Source organism: Crocodylus siamensis, chromosome 1, assembly GCF_052110815.1.
Source record: "Crocodylus siamensis isolate JL-2025a chromosome 1, ASM5211081v1, whole genome shotgun sequence".
NCBI classification, from domain to species: domain Eukaryota; kingdom Metazoa; phylum Chordata; order Crocodylia; family Crocodylidae; genus Crocodylus; species Crocodylus siamensis.
Genome location: NC_143395.1, coordinates 225,620,024 through 225,643,091, shown reverse-complemented (window position 1 = coordinate 225,643,091; position 23,068 = coordinate 225,620,024). Strand labels below are relative to the sequence as shown.

At 44.6% G+C, this 23,068-nt stretch overlaps 1 long non-coding RNA gene across 2 annotated transcripts; it reads right to left on the bottom strand.

Moving 5' to 3' along the window:
• Positions 1-16,758: 16,758 nt before the first annotated feature.
• Positions 16,759-21,935, bottom strand: LOC149874223 (uncharacterized). 2 transcript variants are annotated; one of them, XR_016439906.1, is made up of 2 exons: positions 21,846-21,935; positions 16,759-16,976 (listed from the first exon to the last, which is right to left on the bottom strand). It is a non-coding gene; the product is annotated as an uncharacterized LOC149874223 (long non-coding RNA). The 2 variants fall into 2 exon arrangements; XR_016439907.1 differs by having other exon boundaries at positions 21,824-21,904.
• Between the last annotated feature and the right edge of the window lie 1,133 nt (positions 21,936-23,068).

The window sequence follows — 23,068 nt, the reverse complement described above, 5'->3', positions numbered from 1 at the left end:
CCAAGCATCATCAATCCCCAAGTCTTCCCAGTGTGCCACACAGTGCTGCTTGAGCAGATGTGAAATAGACTGGCAAAGTACTGCAGCCACACCATTATGCTTTCCAAGCATTACTGAAGCACCATCAAAGGTGAACATTACCATCTTTTGCATATCTAAGTTACTGTCAACATAAAATTGTCTAATTGCTGCTACAATAGCAGAACTATCACAAGCTGTCAGCTTTACAATTCCTTCAAATCTGGTCCGATGAGTGAAATCGTCCATAGCTTGGAATTTTACGTATAGAATTAACATTTTGCTAACAGAAATATCTGCGCTGTCATCAACTATCAAAGTGTGGAATGGCAATGTATGCATTTCGTTTGGTACTTGCTGATGGATTATAGAATTTATACAGTCAATAAATTCAAATGCATAATTCTTACTTCTCCAGCTTTCAGGAATTTTAACATATTTACCAATGTGACTGGATTTTCTGCACTGATGGTATTGATAAGTTTAACTTCACTGCAAGGAGAATATTATCAGTTAAGATTTTGACTTTGTCAGCATTTGATCGCTTCCTTTCAGACTTCTATCCTATTTTCCTATGTCTTGTGTTTCAAAAAATAAACTTTTCAGGATTCCTCTGCTTTGGTTGTGTAGTTTCATGACAGAATCTGTGTGAATCTTGTGGGTCAAATGGCATTTCAAATAGTCTAACTTCCAGCAGTCACCCCATTTTTTTTTTCCAGTTGTCCATCTGCTATTGGTGCCTACACACATGCAGATTGTACACAGGACATGGCCACTTTCACGATACTGGAAAATATCTCCAAGACTGATGTGCTGCCAACTGGAAACATGTCAGTTTCGAACATCTCCTTCAACCAGTCTTCTTTGAATCTTGAGCAGCTATTTTTCTTAGCTGGTCCACTGCATTCATTATCTTCACACTTACACTGTTTCATTGTAAAATTTGAGGATTTAACTTAGGAGATGCAGTAAGGGACGCTTACTGAAGCGATGGGTCTGTGTGTAATGAATATAAAGATGATCCTTCACAGAGGCTGCAGGGAAGATTTTGGCCTTCCTAGAATGATGAAATCTGTCCTATTGAAATCTGGTCTTGGCAGCTAACTATAAAAGATTTTCGTTTATACTGGATGAGTGTCTGGGTAAGGCACAGATCACACCTGTATAAGTTAGCACAACTTTAACAAGTCAAGACATTTTTCCCCATACTCTGAGAATAGGTCAGAAAACATCAGGTGTTGCAAGCAGTCTGAGTCGTACCCACTCTCCAGTAAGTGTAACTAGTAGGCAGTCCAAGGGAACATCCCTCAAATCATCTTCCATGCCATTGATCTTTCAAAGAAAAAGGAGGATTCAGTGATGTTACTGAAGGCCCCCACAGATGTACTCACAAAGTGGGAGATTGATGACTCCACCTCCCCTATACCCCATTCACTTGCCAACTGTAGGTATTGCAAATGATGGAACTGTCACCCTACTGACGCTAAGTGCTATTCACAGGAGCTGGTGCAGGAATTGAGTAGGTCATGTCTTGACACACGTACTCTGCAGTGCTAACAAATGAGCTACTGCTGCCACCAAAACATCCCTTCTCCAGGATATCAAAAGAAATCTTTGAGTCAAAATTAAATAAAGGATATACCCCTGTGGGAGGGGTGCAAGTTCTTTCCCCAATAACACAAGTAGGTATGTCTTTAAGTTTATCCAGCTCCCCTGGATCAAGATCTTCCCTCTTGACTGGGATTACCTCTTCTGCTATGGCACCTTTATGTGCCTCAACCAATACAAGAAAAGAAAATAGGCCTGGTAGGGCAGTCAGCTCAGGAAGAAACTGGAACAACCAAAATAAAATAAAACCAACAACAAAAGTTCCCACCACAGTCCTAGAGCTGGACCCAAACTCTCCCAGGTTCCAGTGGTCAGTCCTTCCAACATTTCCCCCCAGGAGAAAGCAACTTCCTCTTACCTAGCTCTTTGCTACCCAAGTGTAACCGATGGGCCTTCTTGTGTTGTTCCTGGGAGCACTGCCCTCCTGGTCGTTGGCTACTCCCCGTCTGGACCTGGTTGTCACCGTGGGTGTTCGTTCTCCCTCGTCGCCAACCCCGCTCTCGCCTGCCATGACTTGTTGTTTCCCCAGTGGGCGGGGCTAGTTCACAGGTCCCTTGGTGGCCCGGGCTTGGCCCGCCGGTTGCACACGGGGCTCCGCCACCTCTACACCCCAGCCTCATGCCACCTACGGGTTCCACTTTCCCGTGCCTGCTCTATGCTGCTTCTGCAGGCTTCTAACACGTCCTTCATACTCGATCGCACCATCCGTGGGATACCCCACCTCAATGTAAGCCCCTTCACCTTAACCTACACTGGTGCCTCAGTCGCACCATCTGTATACCCCACGCCACTAGCCCTTCATCTGGTGAGACCCTCCACACTAGGAGTCACTGATATTCTCACTGTCGCGCTGACCCTCCACCAGATCCCTCTTAACCCGAATGGGGCGGGGATGGGATTCCCCTTAGCTGCTCTCTGGGTGCCCCGTTCCTATTCCTTTAACAGGCGTCCGCTGATCTTGGCGGCGATCCCACCCCAATCTCCCTCCAGCCAGGTGATCCGCAATCCTTTGCCCCTCTTCAGCGTGGCTTGCACCCACCATCCCAGCACTTACTTCGGGGTCCTCAGAATCCTCCTGGGCCGTCCCAATCTCTAGCAGTTCACCATATCCACCGCTCCTGGGACGATCCGCCAACGTCCCTGTCGTCGAGCTTCTCTTAGGGGTAGCTGCTCCCTCCAGCACGCCAGCTCGATGTTGTCCGTCCCGGAGTTCCCCCGCCGTCACTGGCCCTAACCATATCTTTATTCCTGGGCTCTTCGCCACCTCCGGAAGGGCAGCCGCCATTTTTAAATCCCCCGGCCGGCATCTGATGCTGCCGTCAGCTGCTGGCTGCAGCTGTACGAAGATGCGGCTAACGAGCTGTGTGGGTTCTCCCTCCAGCTCTGTGTCTCTCCTGTCCTGGGCTTTAGGTAAGTGTCTCCTGTTACCTCGGGCCCTGGGACACCAAGAATTCCAGCTTTGTGAGGAAATTGAAGGTCCCTCTGGGTCTCCTTACTTCAGAGACAACTCTGCAATTTTCTGGGTCCTCTATCCCAAGTGCTACACTGCCTGGCATCCTCCTCTCCCCATCCAGCTCTGCTCCTGGTTTTATGCTGTTGCTGTAGTGCAGCAGTTTGAAGTCATCACCAGAGCACCCCTGGAGTTGCAGAGAGCACACACTGATAAAGCACAATGCTGGTGCTGTGCACCACTCCAGCCCCTGTTTCTCTGAACCTGTCAGTAAGTTAGTCCTGTCTCCAGCTCTTGCTGGGTTACAGCTGGTCATGTCACAGATGGCCTGCTTAACTGTTACGGATTCTCCCAGCAGGGTTCACTCATCACTCTGTGTCCTGCTACTACATATCACCCCCTTTAAGTTGCCTTGGGGCATTTCAACTTGGGTCCCAGTCTCATTACCTGAATTAGGTTCTTTTACCCTGGCTTGGTGAGACTTGAACCCCTTCTTTTCATCACTGAAACATATATGATGGAAGTCAGCAACAACGTTGTCTCTTCCTGCTTTACACCTTACTGTGAACTTGAAGGGTTGAAATGCGAGTGTCCACCACATGATGTAAGCATTGTCCCCAACTAATCCACTGCAACAGCGCATGGTCAATAACCAACTGAAATTCTTGATCGAACAAATAATAATGAAAAATCTCATCCACCCAATATATGGCCAGGTACTCTCTATAGTCACATACCTGGTTTCTACTAAGCTAAATTTATGGCTAGCCTATGTGACTGGCCACTTCTCTACATCCCATTGCTGTATCAGCACAGCTCCTACTGTGGTGCTGGATGCATCCATCTGTAAAATAAAAGGTTCTGAAAAATCAGGTGCATGTATCAAAACATTGTCATATAAGGCCTTCTTAATTTACTCAAAGCTCCTTGTCATGTTTGGAGTCCAGCAAATCTTTCTGGTGGGTCTACCCTTCAAAGTGTCTGTCTGTGGGGCTGCCAGCTCTGCAAAATGGGGTGTGAATCATTGATAATAATTTACTAGTTCCAGGAATGAATGCATTTGTTGCCAATTGTGTGGTGACACGAATCTATGCATAGCTTCCAATTTGTCAGTCAATGGTCTGATTATGATATCATGAAACCCAAATACATTGTTTCTTTGCTGGCCAGGGCACATTTCCAGTAGGATGTCATCCCCAGAGCTCTTAACTGAGTCAATATGGCCGTTGGGGCCTGTTTTCAAAGATAGGTTCACGGTCACCATCTCCTTATGCTGTTCTAGAGTTAACTCATTTCTGATCTGAACACATTCTTCCAGGTCTACCCCATCACTGAGCTAAGTTTATGGCTGGAAGAAAGTTATAGAATTATAGAAAGTTAGTCTAACACCAGTAGTGACACATAGGGGGTGCACGGGGTGCATGTGCACCCCCTGAGTGCTGGTGCTCCCCTGACAGGCTGTGCTCCCTGCATAGGCAATGGGCAGGGGGGGCAGGCATGAGTGCTGGTGCTCCCCTGTGAGTGCTGGCCAGGGAGTGGGAGCACTGGCTAAAGCACCACAGCCACTTCCAGGAGTGCTGCAGCTCCTTCCCTACTTCCTGGTCAGTGACATTGGCCCCAACTAAGATACCACCAGTTGCCCATGTCCAAAGCTCTGTCAAAGCAGGACCAGCCCCAACTAGATCATCCCAGCCAAAGTTTTGCCTAGCCAGGTCTTGAAAACCTCCAAGGATAGAGCTTCCACTACCTCTCTGGGTCACTTGTTCCAGTGTTTTACTACCTGCCTAGTGAGAAAATTCTTCCTAATACCTAACCTAAACTTCCCTTGCTGCAACTTGAGATCATTGCTCCTTGTTCTGTCATCTGCCACCACCGAGAACAGTCTAGCTCCTTTCAGGTAGTTGAAGGCTGCTTTAAATCCTCCCTCAGTCTCCTCTTCTCTAGACTAAATTAAGCCCAGTTCCCTTAGTCTTTCCTCATAAGCCATGTGCCCCAGCCCCCTCACCATTTTTGTCGCCCTCCACTGGATTCTCTCCAATATCTCCACATCCTTTTTGTAGCTCTCCTTTTCCCTTTCTGGTGAAATAGACCCCCTTCAGATTCTTTCCACACTCTCAGCAAATTCACATGATACATTTGTTTCTCTTTCTGGTGTCCAGGCCAATGAACCACATAATCCACCCGCCCTACGTGGTGGAGAATTTTGAAAGGTCCCTGCCATTGCATGAGCTGTTTGCTGGTCAATGTGAATAACAACACTAGGACTCTCTCTCCTTCTCTGAATTCTCATAATTTTGTTTTTGCATCATATCCTGCCTTTTGTCATTGTTATGCTCCTCTTAGATTCTCATTCACTAACTGTTGAGCAGTAAGCAGCTGGGTTCACAGTTTATGGCAATAGGTTTTGGCCCCAACTGTTGGCAACTCTATTCTCTCCCATTCTTCCTTTAGCATATGAAGTAGCCCATGGGGTGCATGCCTGTACAACAATTCAAAGGGAGCAAACTGGATCAATTATTGCAGGACATCTTGAATCACAGAAAGGGGTGGTGTGAATAACTAATCCCACTGCCAGGGCTTCTTCTACATGCAATGCATTCAGAGGCGTCTGATCCCCAACGTTTGGCACACAGCTTTCATCACTCTGGACATAAAATTTGTGCCCTGATCTGTCAGAATTTCTCTGGGGATCCTCACCTTCGCAATCCATTTTAACAATTCCTTGGCTATCTGGCGAGCTGTCACTGTTCTAAATGGTCCTATGTTGAAGTATCACGTAGTATAATAAATGGGTACTAGTACATATTGCTGCCTCACACTACTCCATGGTAACAGTCCCACTATATCTAATGCAATGCAAGAAATAGCATTTCTATAACCAGCATCACTTCTAATGGGGCTTTAGGTAGCTTGGTCTTCTAAGAGTGCTGGCACTCCAGGCATGCCCCACATCTTTGAGCAACCTCCTCATGCACTCCTGGCCACAAAAAAACTCCAGAAGACTTTAACTGGAACTTTACTATGTCCCAAATGCCCCCCTCAAGGAGTGGTGTGCACTAATTATTCCAAGGTCTTATGGAATATGGCTGGGACTATCAGTTGAGCAACTTCCTTGGTCCCCTTTTTTAACCCGATAAAGAACTTTGTTCCTTATATCATAATGAGGTCTGTATTCTAAGAGTTCATTATGCACTTTGTTCTTGAGGATCTTCCATAGATCAGGATCATAACCCTGTGCCTGATGGAACTGGGCACTGCTCACAACCCTTTCTATGGAGGAAGAGACTTTGGAATCTCCCATCCATCCATCACTGTTTCTCAAATGTCTACGCTCTGCTTTGTCTGCCCTAACCCATTCCAAAACATTGTATATGGGAGGCCAGCCTCTTCCAATGACCATGTCACAGGCTAGCCTTGGAGATAGTTTGATCTCTAACTCCCCCTGGTGCTCTATCACTCGTACCGGGGGGGTAACATCTTTCATACCAGGTCACATCCCCATGCATACAGGTCATTGCCAGAAGATCTGCTGCCTCTTTCCCCAACCCTGGTACAAGGTCTGGTGGTATGACTGACTGCAAACAACCCATATCCAATGTGGCCTTCACAGATTGCCCTTTTATCCAGGCCATAACTACTGGATGGCTCCATCCACCTTCCTTTTACCAGTCCCATAACTACAGTTCGTTGCTTCAACCCTCCTCTCTTTCCTTGACTTCTCCCTGAAAGAATGAATCAGTCCTGCCAGCCTCCCTAAATCACTGCTAGTGGAATGACCCCAGCAAGGTGTTTGTCTAGCCACATCTTAAAGACCCCCAGGGTAGGAGCCAGCACCACTTCACTTGGAAGTTGGTTCCAGATCCTGGCCTCCTTGACAGTGAAGTAGCACCTCCTGATGTCTAATTTGAATTTCCCCTCTGCCAGCTTGTGACAGTTATTTCTATTCACTCCTGGTAGTGCTCTGGGAAACAGGGACTCCCCCAATGCCTGCTGGTCCCCTCTGACTAGTTTGTAACATGACACTAGATCCCCCTCAGCCTTCTCTTATGGAGGCTGAACAGGTTCAGGTCCCGTAGCCTGTCCTTGTAGGACCTGCCCTGCTGCCCCCTGATCATGCCAGTGGCCTTCCTCTGGACCCTCTCCAAGTTGTTCACATCCCTCTTGAAGTGCGGCACCCAGAACTGGATGCAGTACTCCAGCTGCGGTCTTACCAGTGCCGCATAGAGAGGGAGTATCACCTCCCTGGACCTGCTTGAGATGCATCTGTGGATACATGACAAGGTACGGTTGGCCTTCCTGACTGCATCCCCACCCTGTCTGCCCATATTTATCTTGGCATCAATAATGACTCAAAGATCCTTTTCTGCCTCTGCACTGACAAGAAGGGAGTTCCCCAGCCTGTAGGTCTGCTGCTGGTTGTTCCTCCCCAGGTGCAGCACCTTGCACTTGTCAGTGTTAAATCCCATCCTATTCTCATCTGTCCACCCTTGTAACCTGTCTAGGTCTGATTGTAGCCTATTCCTTCCTTCTAATGTGCCCACATCCCCCCACATCTTAGTGTCATCAGCAAATTTGAACAGGGTGCTTTTTACCCTCTCGTCCAAGTCACTGATGAAGATGTTGAACAGTGCAGGCCTGAGGATCAAGCCCTGCAGAACCCCACTGCCCACATCCCTCCAGGTTGAAAATGATCCATCCACCACCACTCTCTGGGTGCAGCCCTCCAGCCAGTTGGTGACCCATTTGACTGTGTAGGTGTCGACACCACAGTCCCCAAGTTTCTTAATGAGAACAGGGTGAGAGACAGTGTTGGAGGTGTTTCGAAAGTCCAGAAAGACTATGTCCACTGCTACCCCTGCATCTAAGGATTTTGTGACTTGGTTGTAGAAGGCCATCAGGTTGGTCTGACAGGACCTGTCTCTAATGAACCCGTGTTGGTTGCCCCTAAGCATAATCTCCCCTGCTGGCCCCTCGTGGACATGTGCCAGAATAATTCTCTTAAAAAGCTTACCCAGGATCAAGGTAAGACTAACTGGCCTATGGTTTCCTGGGTCCTCCTTCCTCCCTTTTTTGAATATGGGAACCATGTTGGCCCTCTTCCAGTCCTCTGGCACCACACCAGAGCACCATGAGTGCTCGTAAAGCCATGCCAGGGGTCCCACAATGACCTCAGCTAATTCCCTCAGCGCTCTGGGGTGGAGATCATCCGGATCAGCTGATTTAAATACATCCAGTCCCTCCAGAAGTTTCCTGACTAGATCCTCCCTGACCCTTGGCCTAGGTGCACCTCTCCTGGGGCCTGAGGGGGTCCTGACAGGGGGGCTGATCTGGTCCTTGCTCAGGAAAATTGAGACAAAGAAGTCATTAAATAAGTTAGCTTTGTCATCTGGTGTGATGACCACATTTTCTAGTGTGTCTTGCAGGGGCCCAGGTTACCTGGTACCTTCTTTTTGCCCCCGAAATATTTAAAAAAGGACTACTTGTTGTCCTTGATCCAGGAAGCTAATCCCAGTTCCATCTCCGCCTTGGCCTTCCTGACTGCCCTCCTGCATCCCTGAGCAACCACAGTATAATCCTCCCTGGTGATGTGCCCGCCCTTCCATTGGGTGTATGCCTCCCTTTTAGCTAGAAGACACTCCCGGATGGTTTTGGTGAGCCATTGGGACTTTTGTGCCCTCCTGCTCCCTTTGATCCGTGTTGGGATTACCTCCCTTTGGGCTTGGAGGATCATCTTCTTAAGGAGCAACCACTCTTCTTGGACACCTGGCTCCCTTCCCCTCCGGGACCTCAGTGTTTCAGGGAGGTCAGTTCCATGCATGGTCAGCTTCCATCACTGAAAAGGCCTCTGGCAGCCTCAGGACCTCTTCACAATTATGCAGGAGATGCCATCATGCCCAGCACTGGGTGTCTTCCTCCAAGTCCCATAAGAAATGTTTAAGAAGGATTTGTCTGCTATCTCTTCTCAATCGTACCTGTCCAGAGGCAGCCACTTATTCATTAAATCCTTTAAGAGCTGCATAAGGGCAAATGGTTGTCTTCCTCCTCGGTCTGGTACAAAGTGGCAGCTTTTTTTTCATACTCACAGGCCTCAACCTAGGGTAAGGCCTGATAAGCTGCCTGTGCCTTGCCAATCACGAATGACCCCAACTTGGTGTGCCCACCGAGACTGGTCTAGCCCCACTTGAATAGCTGTGCATTCAAAGGCCTCGATGAATGCTTTGGGGTCATCATCTTTTGTCATACATGGAATATTAAAGAAGGACAAATTCCTCTGTGACCATTTCTGCTGGCAGGATTCCTGTTGCTGTTGTATCTCCAGCAGTTGCCCAGTGACCTGCAGGGTCTATCCTAACAGTTTTAGATGTGCTATCATAGTGAGTTGCATCTTTGCACAGTGGCCTAGCTGCCTGTGTTAACCAATGCACCACTGTTGCATACCTGCTCTCTGATAAGTGTGATAAGCAGGCACTCAAGAAGAACCTCCCTCAAGTTTCCTGCCACACCTTTGGTCTTTCAGAGAAAAAAGGGTGTTCCCTGTTGTTACCAAGGGTCCCCATGGGTACACTCATGTAGTGGTGGATTGATGACCTTGGCTCTACCTTCCCTATACCCTGCCAGTTGGATAGTCAGTGTAAGCAGTTAGTCTTACACATTCAGACATTCCCTAACCAATACTTTAATGGTTTTCCCTATTACTGTGTCCCCAGGCATCCTTGCAACAGCAAACTTACCAATGTATGCAGTTTTGCCTCTGACTCCTGGTCCCAGCAGTGCAGCTGATGGTGGACAGGGTCAGATGGGTGCAGTGGTGGGAAGCAGGGAGGGCCAAAGTAAGACCACAGTGGGTGGTTGAAGCATGACTACTGTGGGTACTGCATTGCCACCCTGAGAATGTGTACAGGACTGGGGAAAGGTGTATGGGACAGTGGGACATGACTGGGGGGAGGGGAGAAATGATACTGGAGAATGGGGGAGGGGGGTAGTCTGGTCTACTGGTCAAACCTGCAGTCCTTCCTCTGCGGGAATCCATGGCTGCTGTCAGTGGGTGGGTGGGTGGCTGTCTGGATCAGTGCATGGGTCAGTGGGTTAGTGTGCATCTAGTTCTTGGCTGTTTGACCTGAAACTTCTGCTCTGCCTTTCTCAAAGGAGAAAACCCAGTGAAGAGGGCCCATTCATTACAGCCCTTTGAGGTGTTAAATGCCCAGGAGAGAACACACCCACCAGAGCCAGGGGTTAACTGTTGCAAAGAGGTCAAGGTGCCTAGCACCTGCAGTAACCCCCTGAGCCTGAATTCAGAGTTTGGGGGTAACAGCATTGTGCTGAGCATGAACAATTTTTTTAAAAAGTATGTGTGTTGCGGGGGGGAGGGGTGTTTATGTGTCCTGTCAAAATTGAAAGTGGGATTTTGATGTTGGGCTCCGGATGTGGCTGTGATAATGGGATGTATTGTTAAATATTGTTTGCGGAACCTGATGCCCGCAATAGCCCAACTAGCATGAACTTGGTATTTGAGTAAGAAAGTGTTTCTGAGAACCCCCCATTTTTCAGCACCAAGGGAAGTGCATGGAAAAAGAGGGTGCTGGATGGAGAAGTCAGGAAACCTAGCTCTGGCTGTGTGAACAAGACCAATTAAGCCATGGGTCACTAAAGCTGAACTGGACATAAACAGCACCCACCAGACCCCAAACTTGGGGATCAGTTGCAGATGTGTTTTGTTGAGCATGCCCTCCCTCCCCCTCCCCATTTTTCAGTGGTGAGGGACCTTCATGTAAAAAGATGGTGCTGCGAGGGAGAGGTTTCCTAACTGGGACAGGGATGCCTAACTGTGGCTGTGACAATGGAACCTGTAAAGACATGGTGGGCATGCCAGATGTCCAAGTGGAAAGAGACACAAGTGCCTCTGGCCACTCACTTCTGCCATGAACCTCAGACATCTCATCTCAATAAGGGGTCACCCCATGCTCATGGAGCTGTGTTTAATTATAAGGTCTTTAGGTTCCCTGTACAAGGAACATTAAACCACCTCCTCTCCCTGATCCTGTATTGCCTGGGAAGTTTGAAGACCAGAGATGCTCTGCAAATGTATCAATTTTTGGCACCAGTGGGGGGTTCACCTGGGGCAGTTTGGGGCCAAGCTGGGTTGAGCAGCAGTGGGGAGGGAGGGAAGTGGGAGGGGAGGAAGCTCTGTCTAAGCAGGAAGCTTATCTGTGCATAAACATGACCCAATTTAAACTTCAGACATTGAAATGTTCTTCTGAGCTGCCTGCTACCTAGAGGTATGTAGGAGAAGCATACATTTAAAGCTGTGTATATGCCCAAATCGCTGAATCTTTCTGAATCTCTCCAAAGTGATTCGGAGGGTTTTGATTCAATTCAGAGAGATTAAAGGATCCTCTGATTTAATTCAGATTTAGAGATTCAGCTGCTGAATCAGGCCAAATCTCTGCTGAATCGAATCAGCAACCAAAGTTTCACACTGCCCTACAATTTGCCTCAAACAAACTAAAATACATCAGGAGGTGGTCTACACTGGCATGCTCTGGGCCAGTTTGACGTGACAAAACCTCATGCCCATGTACACGGTGACTCCATTATGCTAGCCAAATAGTGATTTTCATCACCTTTCATCGTGTGTACATGGGCAAATTATCACCTGTACAAGTGCCCTCTGAGCACAGCAAAACATCCGCCTGTAATCTTTATCTCGGGAGACTGACATACCAGAAACTGGGAGATCCCCAGCAATTTGAAAGTGTCTCTAGCACCCAAGATTTTCAAACCTTTCTTTCAAAGCATTAGAGACTGCAGTAATATGTAAAGGTACTTTCAGAATGACAAGATGGTAAGAGTTGATGTGATTCATCATTTTGTAATTCTTAAGCATATCACTCCAAGATTTTGTGCCCAAACTGAATTATTTGTTTAAATGCATTCACTGTTTCTTGACTTGTTACTAGATGTGCACATGATTTGTAATGGTCAAGTGGATAGTCGTCTGTGCTGTATGTGCTGTAGCCTTGCTATGAAAACAAATGATGACCGAATGTTGTGGGAGGGGGAGGAGGCATTTGTATCTATGACATTTTGGGAAACAGCTGAAGGAACATCTAAATATGAAAAGCCAGGTTCATCACTAGAGCATGCACAACCTTTGAGTAGATGCCAGAGATGAATGCTGTGCTTTCACTATTGCTAAAACGCAAATGCACTATAGTCATGGCTGTGACTTCAGTATCATACGCAAGCAAGCTTTAAGGGTAACAACCAGCTGACTCTAAACTTTTTAACTCTCTTCAACTGTCAGAGCTAAACAATCCTTCTCAGTGTAAGAATTCCTGTTTTTGATTTGGTCTCAACTACTATTTTGTTCCCTCATCCCAAATTACAGGGGACCAAGGAGCAATCAAGTAGTAAAAGGAGAAGGCGAAATACAGCCTAGAATGTTAAAGGGAATGGGCTCTTTCTTTCAACTTTTGGATTAAATTCTACTATTAGCTTTGTCAGCCGTTCCAACAAAGTAATATAGCGTCTTCTTATTCTGAAAAGATCTCATAACTGCACCTTATAAACTTGACAGCTGTATGGAGGAAACACCTCATTCTCCTTGGAAATACTGCTACTTCTGCAAGATAAATAAATTCCCATAAAGTTTTAAGGACCAAAGATAATTAAGATCTCAGTTTTATGCTCATCTAAAGGTTATCATCATCAACTCTGGAACTGTTAAGAGTATATTGAAGCATTGGTTTTGTTAGTACTCATAAGATACCTTAATGTGTAATGCACTGTACTGCTCATTAGTGCATCACGGCAAAAACCATGCTAATATACAGTAGAATTGGTCTACTGTGCATTAAACATCACCACACACACAAATTGCCTTTGCTATTGCACATTAGTGCAGCTACTGCACCTTTATCTTGTACCTCATATCAGAAGTACTAAACTGAATGCATAGTAGCAAAGGCACATTAATGAACGTGTAGACATGCCCGTTCACAGGGAAATGGAACATTTCTGACTGTTATTCTGCTAGTTACTGACGTTTTCCTTAGAAATTTCTGATCCAACTGCTAGGCCAGCTTTAGTTAACTTGGGGATTCTAATGAAATACCTGTGTTCAGTACTAAAGCCTCAAAAGTACATTCCCTTTATGCAAAATTGCTTCCTCTGGCTACAAAGGTAATCAGCCATTTATCATATAATCATATATTTGCCAACCTGTGTGCCAAATATGATTATATGAATGATAAATAAATCATATATGTAATTCCAGCTAGCCTTACCTTTTGTTCATATTTCACACTTTGTAGACTGGGACTTTCTGACCTTGTGAAAAATGGCTGCACTTGAACTAAAAATGTGTTTTATTTTGTGATAATGGACTATGCCAGCTTCCATTTCTTTTGGAATTCAATAGAAATTGTTTGGTATATCAAGACATTTTCTACATCCTTATTTACTTTTTTCTTTCAGAAGATATGCTCTAACATAGCCACAGCCTCAATTTTACTTATATCTCTTGACTCCAACAGTTCCTTTTTCAATTTCTATTGTTTTTTATGTGCCAGAAACTTTTGCTATTGCTATTGCTTTTAGTTTTCCGCTCATGTAGCTAAGAGCTAAGAAATGACACCAATTTCTTGGGGCCTTCTGAGCTAAGTGAATTTGGCTCAATCTTTTGCAGCTATCAGCCCTTCCATTAGTATTACAGAATTCTTTGGTGATATATACTTGTCATTCTGATAACGCAACTTCTTTTCCTCCTTTCCCTCCGATGCTCCTACTTTGAAACTGGGCCTCTAAAAAGGATGGCACTTTCATCCAAAAGAGCCTAATTATAATGTGCTTATGCAGTGACATTTGGTAGTTCATAACCCTGGAAAAGATCTTACAGGAATATTGGATTTTGCATTACATCTGTTTCACAGCACAGAGACCTTCATAGCATAGCCCAGCAAGACACTGGCCAAAGATAATGGCTGTGACTTATACACAGCCCTCTACAGAGGGCAGTGTGAAGTTTCCCCAGGACAGTCCATGTATACTTTGCAGTGCTCTGTGGTTTGATGCCAACTGCTGCCTCCCAGATGCCTAGCTTCCAAACTTTGTGCAGCAACATAAGAAACCTCTTATGGAATTTATTTATGAGCTAATTTTCCTGGTTCTTTATAATATGGGCACAGCCATTTAACATGGATTTTTATGATAGTGGATGAGGTCAGATAAAAATGAGTTTTATCTTACAGAGTCCCATGAATGACTGGTGCCTTCCGCACCTGGGGGGGGAACCATGGCGGTGAGCGATGAGTAGGGACTGCCCATAGCCACTGCCAGCCATGTCAGTGGTGGCAGCAAGCGGGGACTGCCCACAGACATCATTGGCCACGTCGGCAGTGAGGTGGGGGTGGGTGCGAGCAGCGACTGCCCACAGAAGTGAGCAGTGGTTTCGGCAGTAGCCAATCTTGGAGGCAGGGGGGAATGTTCATCCCCTGAGCCCCCCCCCATGCATCGCCTATGCAGAGTCCTTTGGAGCACTGTGGTATTCTGTCCCACGCTGTCTTGCTATAAAACAGTGGTACTCAACATTTTTTGCCTTGCAGGCTGGATGGGCAGGGCCCAGTCCATCCACAGGATGGATCCAGCAAAGGGGCCAGATCCAGCCGCACACAGGGGAACGGAGCATCCCAGCCTTGATCCAGCTGTGCAGGGTGAGGGGGTGTGGCCTTACCCCAGCCTATCTGTGTGGAGGAAAACGGGTGTGGCCAGGCTCCAGTCTGCCCCCGCAAGGCCAATCTGGCTATGTGGGGGAGGGGTCTCAGCCTAGCCCTGATCCAGCCACATGGAGCTTGAGAATTTGGCAGCAGGTGAAGGGTAGCAATATTAAAAGCCACTGCTTTCCCAACACCAAATTTCCTGACCTGTGGGGAGCCTTCTGGGCTGGATGCCATGGCTCTGCAGGCCAGATCTGGCCTGTGGGCTGGAGGTTGAGTATCTCTGCTTTAGGTGATTATTGTAAGCCCCATAATATGGACTAGCAAAATTTTTGTTGGGGGCGGGGGGAAAACAGAAGCAGATGGATCTTTTTTACTTTGAATTCTTTAAGTACATTTTCACTGGACCAGAGAGAGAGAGAAATCTGGCAAGCCATGTATACACTGAGCTCCCACAGATTTACAGGAACAAGTCCGGTATTTAATCTTCCGTATCTATATCCTAGCCTGATACCCTATTTCTGGATCAAAATAAAAAATATATATTCAGTTACTTTTAAGACTGTTTCTGCCTATGGTGTAGTTATAGAAATCTGAAAGCTTTGTAGCTTACTGGTCATTTAGACCAGTATGCTACAAAGCACACCTTGGCGTAATGATTTTAATTATATCTTGAAAAAAATAGAAGAGTCCATTGTAACCAAACACCTGGCTTCAGTTACAAAGTAAGGCTTTAGAACAAAATGTTATGTTGAACCGTAATTTGTAAGATGATGCATTGTAAATTGAACAATGGTATAATGGTTGGGAGATGCCAAGCTGTCTTTGGCAAGAGGCTTCAGGTGTTTCCTCTGAAGAACAATGCAGATTTCTGAAACTTCACTGAAGGTCATTGAAAAGTAATCACAAAGCAAAAGGTCACCATACAAGCCAATGAACTGGTCACTGTCCAGATGGAAATATGTGCTTGGCTCCTTTCAAGAACAACTAGATGTTTGCTAATGTATGTCAGATGGTGATTTTTGGTTCCATGAGTCACTGATGATGCAAGATCTCTATAACCCTTTTATATTGTGGGTTAACTTGGGTCTTATTTTCACTTTTGGAAGATACTATGTATGTTCTACCCCCAAGTGATTAATTTGGAGTATAGCAGAGAAATAGATGATGCCTGAGTCAGAAAATGTAAGTTCCCATTAGCTCCTAGTCCTTCACTGCCTTGAGTTCAAGTGTTGAGTTCAAAGTTTAATGTTTGTTGATCAGCAGGGAGTTTGCTTCTGATAATGAGTTGGGCCATGTTAGGGGGCTGTTTGAAAGTCAAGAGTCAGGAGCAAGGAATATTTCTCTCAAGCTGTACAACTGTTGATGATTCTTCTAACTGATTCAAATGTGGGTGATAGATGAACACCAGGGATGTGCAGTCCCAAGGGGTTTTCTTTTTGTATTGTAGGAGGTTTGTGCGGCATTTGGATGGCTCTTCAAAAATATATGTTCTGTTTTTCCACTGGAGTGTCCTTGTTGTATAATGGCAGATTTCAAGTTGGCAAGGTGGGTGCAACAAGTATTCTCACCAAAGCAAATGTAATCTGCAGTCAGACCTTCAGATTCATCTTTTTTTATGTTTGGGAGATTTTCTCGTTTTGTGGATGCAAGTATTGGGGTCCCCACCTGCCATGATTTTAAGTATATAGAGGTTTGCAGGGCACCATCCCAGATGTGGATCATGATATCTAGAAAGTTGATGTTAGTGTAAGAATATTCCAGAGAAAGTTTGGTTGAGGAATGATAGTTGTTAAACCTGTGGTGGAATTCAGTAAACCAGGTTTAGCCAAGATGCAGGTTTGGTGGTGCAGTTGATCAAGAGACCAAATGGCTGATTAGGGCAAGACTGAATGGTAATTGGGATAATCCATAAAAAAAAAAAATCCTAAAATGAGCAATCAAAAGTATTGTGTTTCCAAAACACTGTTTTATGAAGAAAAGACCAGCCCCCATAGGTCTGGCTCGTCTTTATTTTTAATGTAAAAGATCCCTGGGATGAACAAGCAGCCTTCTTTTGCACTTAAACTGCAGGCCTGGCAATAAATACAGGTATAACATTAGGTGGAATGCATTTTCCTCTCTTCAGTTTTCAAAGCTGTGATGGGTATTATTGAAATTCTGTTGCCATGTACAGGACCCCATAACTAAAGAGAAAAGAGTGCTTGAATTATTGAAGCAACCCAATTATTTTTTAAATAAGTGTGAAAAACCAATAATAGGACCAACATGCTGAGTCAAGTTTCCAGGGAACGTGTTATCTTTTCCTGCATTGCATAAGTAACTGATGGAGTCTGACAGTGAACTACACTGAAGTGTAAGAGTACTGCCATAGGCAATGGGTAAGGGGGGCACAGGGCACATACCCCCCAAGGTTGGCCCTTGCTGGCTGGGGAATGGGGGCACTGAGTGAAGCACTGGCCAGTGCCCCCCGCCCCCTCGAGATTAAAGAAGCGCTGGTAGCACTTCCGGTTTTGCTGATGATGCTGTAATCAGCCGCTGGAGATCCCCTCTTCCCTGGTAGGCAGTTGGCCCCTGGGGGGTCTCAGCTACACAGACTCTGGAGGCACAAGTCAGCCAGGAGTGCTGCCCATAGACATGTATCAGGAAAGCACTCTCATGAGCCCCCATATCAGTCCTCTCTCCCACCATTCCCCTTTGACATTTCTCCACTCATCTGCATCTGAACTGGCCTCTTGAAAACTTTAGGCTAATGACAGAGGAGGAAAAAGTCTATGCAAATTCTGTACACAGTGTTTCTATTGATACTATTTTCTGTTTGTGCTAGCCAGTAGTATTTTCCTTTCTACTAACTTAGGCAAACATATGGACATCAGTAGTATAGACAGGGCAACCACCCTGGGTGTTGACTTTCAGAGGAGAGGGAGGTAGAAAAAACCCACTTCTACTATAACTGCATAATCACATCAGCAGCCAGAAGTCACCACTGGTGCAGTGGCACAGCTGCCCTGGGTACCCAGCTGCATGGTTACACCTCTGATGTTCATATCTCACTTGCAATTCTAGTGCCAAATTTTACACTTTATTTGGTATTCACTGTCCTCTGAAAGAGAACTCTCAATGCCAGTTCTTTGTATATGAAATCCAGCCAATCCTTGTACACATAACACAATAGAGTTTTTAGGCTTTGGCATCTGATAGTCTACTAAAATTGTTGCATACTTCCTGTATTTTTGAGTTACAAAGGATTTGGTTTGGAAAGAAAAAGAACTGATTAGGGACAAAAAGATGGGGAAAAACATTTCTAATGTTTCTAATGTCTGCATGTAACCAGTGTCTCTTATGTACTACTGCATGTACAGTCTCTATATCTCAGTACAAGAAAGTGAAGCTAAAAAGGCAGGACTTTTTTTCATTTGTATTAAAAACACCTGTTTCTTTTTGCAGCTGTAGTAGAGTTTTAGTTTATTTACTTACAGTGTCTATTGGCAGACATCAAAGCACAGTGAAGAAACAAAAAAGCCCCAAATAAATGTAACGCAGCATAGCGTATAAAATGTATACAACCGGATCTAAAATTCCAGATAGCCCTGGGGAGACCAATTTGATTCCTACCTAACTAAACGAAGGATAACAACAAAAGTGTAAATATGGAGGGGGGCGAGAGAACAGGAGGAGGAAGAAAAGGAATAATTTATAGATGGACCAGGATAGTTATAGTACGGAATTCCCACCCTGGTTTAGGTACAGACAGTCAAAAAGCCTAAGGCTGAATTGATTCAGTCTTTGCAGATTAGTTTAAGATGCAAAGATTAAATTGAAACAGAAGTGAACAGACAGTTACTTTTGATTCAGGAAATGCAGCCACAGACCTGCAGCGGCTCAGGCCAGAAGCCAGGGGATGCTAGAGCACACCTCTCTGGCTGTGTGTTCACTTTCTCTTCCTGCTGCCCCCAAGGTCTATGGGATTTGCAGTCCAGAATTACATCAGCAGGACTCTGCAGGGTTTTTCTTCCTGCTTCCAGGTGCCTCTGGGATTTGTAGTCCACAGTTGCAGCTGGCAGGAAGTTTTAAGTGGGCAAAGGGGTATTAGGCCCCCATCCCTGGCCCCAGACCCCTGCCAGAGTTTGCCTGAGAGGGGGACAGTCCCTGTGCTGTAGGCTGGGCTGCATCCCCAGTCAGCCTTGCACCCCTTCCCCCCCAGCCTCTTGTCAGCCAGCTCTCACTGCTCCAGCTAGGGAGCAGAGAGGCAGGGCCAGCCCTGCTTTCTGGAGTAGACAGCTCAGTCCAGCCCAGGGCTGGAAAGCATGCTGGGGGACTGTGATTTAATTTGAACCAGGAAGGGGACAGGGACAGAAGTTTCATGGACTGGTTTGACCCAAATCAGTTATGTCCAATAGTACAGTCAACTGGGTTTATCTTAACCCAGTTTCAGCCATTTTGAAACTGGTTTATGTTCACTGAGTTTGTGTTCTGTTACAGGTTTAAACCAGTTTCTGATCACTTAAACTGGTTTATGTGTAACTTCTGTCCCTAGTGCCTGTAAGTATTTCAGAATCATGAATCAGGACCACAAACTCATGATGATGTCTTAAAAATAATGTGATTTGGGCCTGGTTTTTGCTCACCTGGCTCTGCAGGCATCATCCCTTAGTTACTGGAGCACAATGTAGCTACAGACTATTGGTGGCTCTTTGTGGCTACTCAAATGCAGTTGTGTCCCCAGAGTGGGAATTGTGTTCTGGGAGGACGCCCTCTGCCTAAAGCACTATATCAGCTGATGAAGTGTCTGGGCCTTCCCCAGGTTGCTAGATAGTGAAAGAAGCAGTGTCACTAACAGCAGAAAACATTCTTCTGCCACAGGGGATCTTTCAGTGTAGGCTTGATGGCAGAACTATCAGCAGATCTTAGTAGTATAGACCAGACCTTGGCTTCTGGGTTTTGAAACTTTAGGGGCCATTTCTCAGTTTTTGCCCAACCAGGAGAACTAGAACCTGAGGTTATTGTGCAATCATATGTCCTCAAGATTTGGAGCCCTTAACCGCCCCCCGCCCCAAAAAAAAAAAAAAATTCCACGAAAGAGTTAGTAGCATACCTGCTATGGACTTGTGAGTCCTCCCTCCCTGACCCCTCCAAAAATACCTGCCCTTTGTTTAATTCTAGATCCAGTCCCTGTTCTTGATCAATCAGGTATATATACAAGAAGCAGTTGCTCTTCACCAGCATTAAGGCAGTATCCATAGCTGTATATACTGTTCTAAATGAAGCAAAACAGATAGATTTGGCACCTGAGACAGTTGCTTAAGTAAGTGCTTGAGGAAACTAGCTATTAGAAACACCATTCTCTGCTTTTTCTTGCTAACTGTTGGGAGCAGATGTTTATCAGCCAGTTAGGGTGTCTGTGTGACTGCAAGCACGCTGCCCTGGAAGAGCTCACATTTTGCTGTATAAATGAGGATCAAATCACAGCAATTCAAAATATGAATTTTTAATAGACTGAAGCCACAATCATTGTAGTCTAGTTCTGTATAATGGGCAAGAAATGCTATTAAACTCTCTCTCCCCATGCAATACTGCATCAGGATGTACACCCTATAGCTGGCCTCTCAGGAGTCCATGTTATAATGACTATAAAAATGAGCCATCTGAATCTTGCTTCTGTCAGAACCTAGTTAACACTGAAGACAGACTAAAAATATAATAAAACAGCAGCACAAAAGTTAGTCTGCCCTGCCTAATGCCAGGCTTTGTAATCTGAGAGGTGCCAAGGGCTCCATACTTATTTAATCAGGCCTTCTTCCTTTGAAAGCAGATGTTTTAATTTACACTTAATGCTCCAAAGACTCCTGCAATGAGTCAGAAACCATTTCTCTCCCTCCTCTTCCCCTTTCATAAAATGAACAACAGTACTGGATGCATCCGGCACAGTGAGTAAATGGGAAACTTGTTTTACTTTATCTAAAATTCAGTGCTAGCAGAATTGATGTATTCCTCTACTTACAGTTGTGACTTATGAAAATGATATATATTTTATTAGCTGAAAAAAAAATAGACCAGCTGGCCCCTGTCATTTCATTAATAACCATTATTTGGGGCATTTTATTAGAGATGGGTGAATTTATTTTTCCGTGATCAGAGAATATTCCAAAAAAATAAGGTTTCTGGAGACCAAAACACTATGTGAATTTGGATTAAAACTAGTCAAAAGTTTTGACAAATAGCAGAATTGCAAAATACTGAAGTGTTTCATTTCAATTTTATAAATTAAAATTATTTTATTCCATAATTGACCTAAATCTGTTTTAAGGTAAATATCCCTAAACCAAAATTAAATATTTAAAGTAAAACGAAATGTTTAGTTCTACCCAAATTGATTGATTGATTTTTTTTATTTTTTTTTCATTTATTCATTTTGCTGGGAAAAAAAAATCTGTTGCAGGTAATAAAATAGATATCATTTTCATAAGCCACAACTGTAAGTACAGGAATACATAGATTCTGCTGGCACTAAACTTGAGAGGCATGCAGTAACACCCCAAGTAGGCAGGATAAGCAGGTTCTGAGCCTCGCCCCACACCAGTGAATATCTGTTTGGTTTGCTTATGCTCTAACTTAAAGAGCTTTAAGTAAACCACAATAAAAAGCCTCCGCCTAGCACTTTTTGAATGTCTGTAATTAGCCCTAGTCAACAATGGACATAACCCAACTATCATAAAATATGAACTGACTCAGTGTCCCTGCTTAAAAATGGAGAAGACCAGAATGTCTCCAGTTCTAACATCAGTCAGCTCAACTTTTCCCCGCAAATTTAGTTGTATTTCTCATTATTTAGGAAGAAACACGTTTAGTATCTAGTCTCAACTGAGACATTTTTTTTTCCTGCAAACTATTACAGGTAGCGTAGTATACATTATATAGTATGAGAAAAAAGGTTGAGCTGCATGAATAATTTTTTTTTTTTTTAGTTTGGTTACTGAAAGGACAAATAGGATAGGTATAATGTTAGTACCTAGCATAGGTTTACATCACTTACCTTGTTTCATTGGGACACTTACCAGGTGTGGACCCAGCCAGCAGCAGTGAAATGCTAATGTTGTAACTCACTGTGGCATCTATGTTTCAACTTTTGTCTTATAACACTGTATTTGTGCTTCCAATATTCAAAACCCTAGAGGACCTTAGAAATATTGCATCAAGGAAAGGTTTCTCAGTAACCAAATGAGTTAATGATCCTCCAGTGTGACTATAGTTCCTTTGAAACCTGAATGTAGCTTTGCTGCCACAAGAATAATGGAAAAAATAATTACATTAAATGTGTGGATCTGAAGAAAGTTCCATAAACAGGAAGGAATAGATAAATGAATGCAATTTGAGATATGCCAGTTCTTCCTTGTATGTCTGGCCTGGGGAGTCTCGACTCCCTAAAAATTAAATAAAAGACTGGGATAGAAAGTCCAAGCAGGTGGGAAACAAATGTGAAATAGACCTCAGGCAACTTCTGCCCACTGGCTGTTGCCAACCAGCTGTATCAAGTGATAGAGAAGAACTGTGTCAGGCAATGACATGCTCTATTGTTTGCCTTTAAAAAACTGCAGTGTAAAACACAAAAAAAGTGTCCACTAGTGTCACTGAATAACATAGGTTTTTCAAAGTGCTGAGTTGGAAATTCTGGAATGAGGCACAACAACATTTGGCAACATTATTCCTGTCTGTCAAAGTTTAACAAAGGCAATACTTGCTGCTACTCAGCTGGGCTTCTGCCACTTAGCTGAACCATCTGAATTTGGTAAAACAATAATTTTTATGACAAAACAGACAACGGCCAGTGCATTCACAGCATGAAAAGAACAGAATAAAATATTGATCCAGGTATGATGTAAAAGCAAGCAAAATATTCTTTTGTCCTCTTCAAATTCCAGCCTGCTGTCTGCTATCATTTTCACAACTCATTTCCCAACGCCACTGTCAACACCATTGCTTAAACTCCAGCAAAAGGCTTGCAAGCACCACTGCCCTCTCAGCTTGCAGCTGTTCTGCCATTAATTTCAGGACTATTCCAAGCAAGTTACCAAGTTGCCTAGTATATTCAACATGGCCCTTTTGTTTTCTTTACACAGTATACCTTCAAATCATGGGTTTCAGGGTTTTTTACTTTCCTTCTCTTCTGCCAAATATTGCATGATTTTTTTCCCCCAGTGTGAGTACTTGCTCCAATAGCTAGGTAATTTCTAATTTAATCTCCAGTCCTGCAAAGCATTTAGGCCCAAGAGTAGTTGCA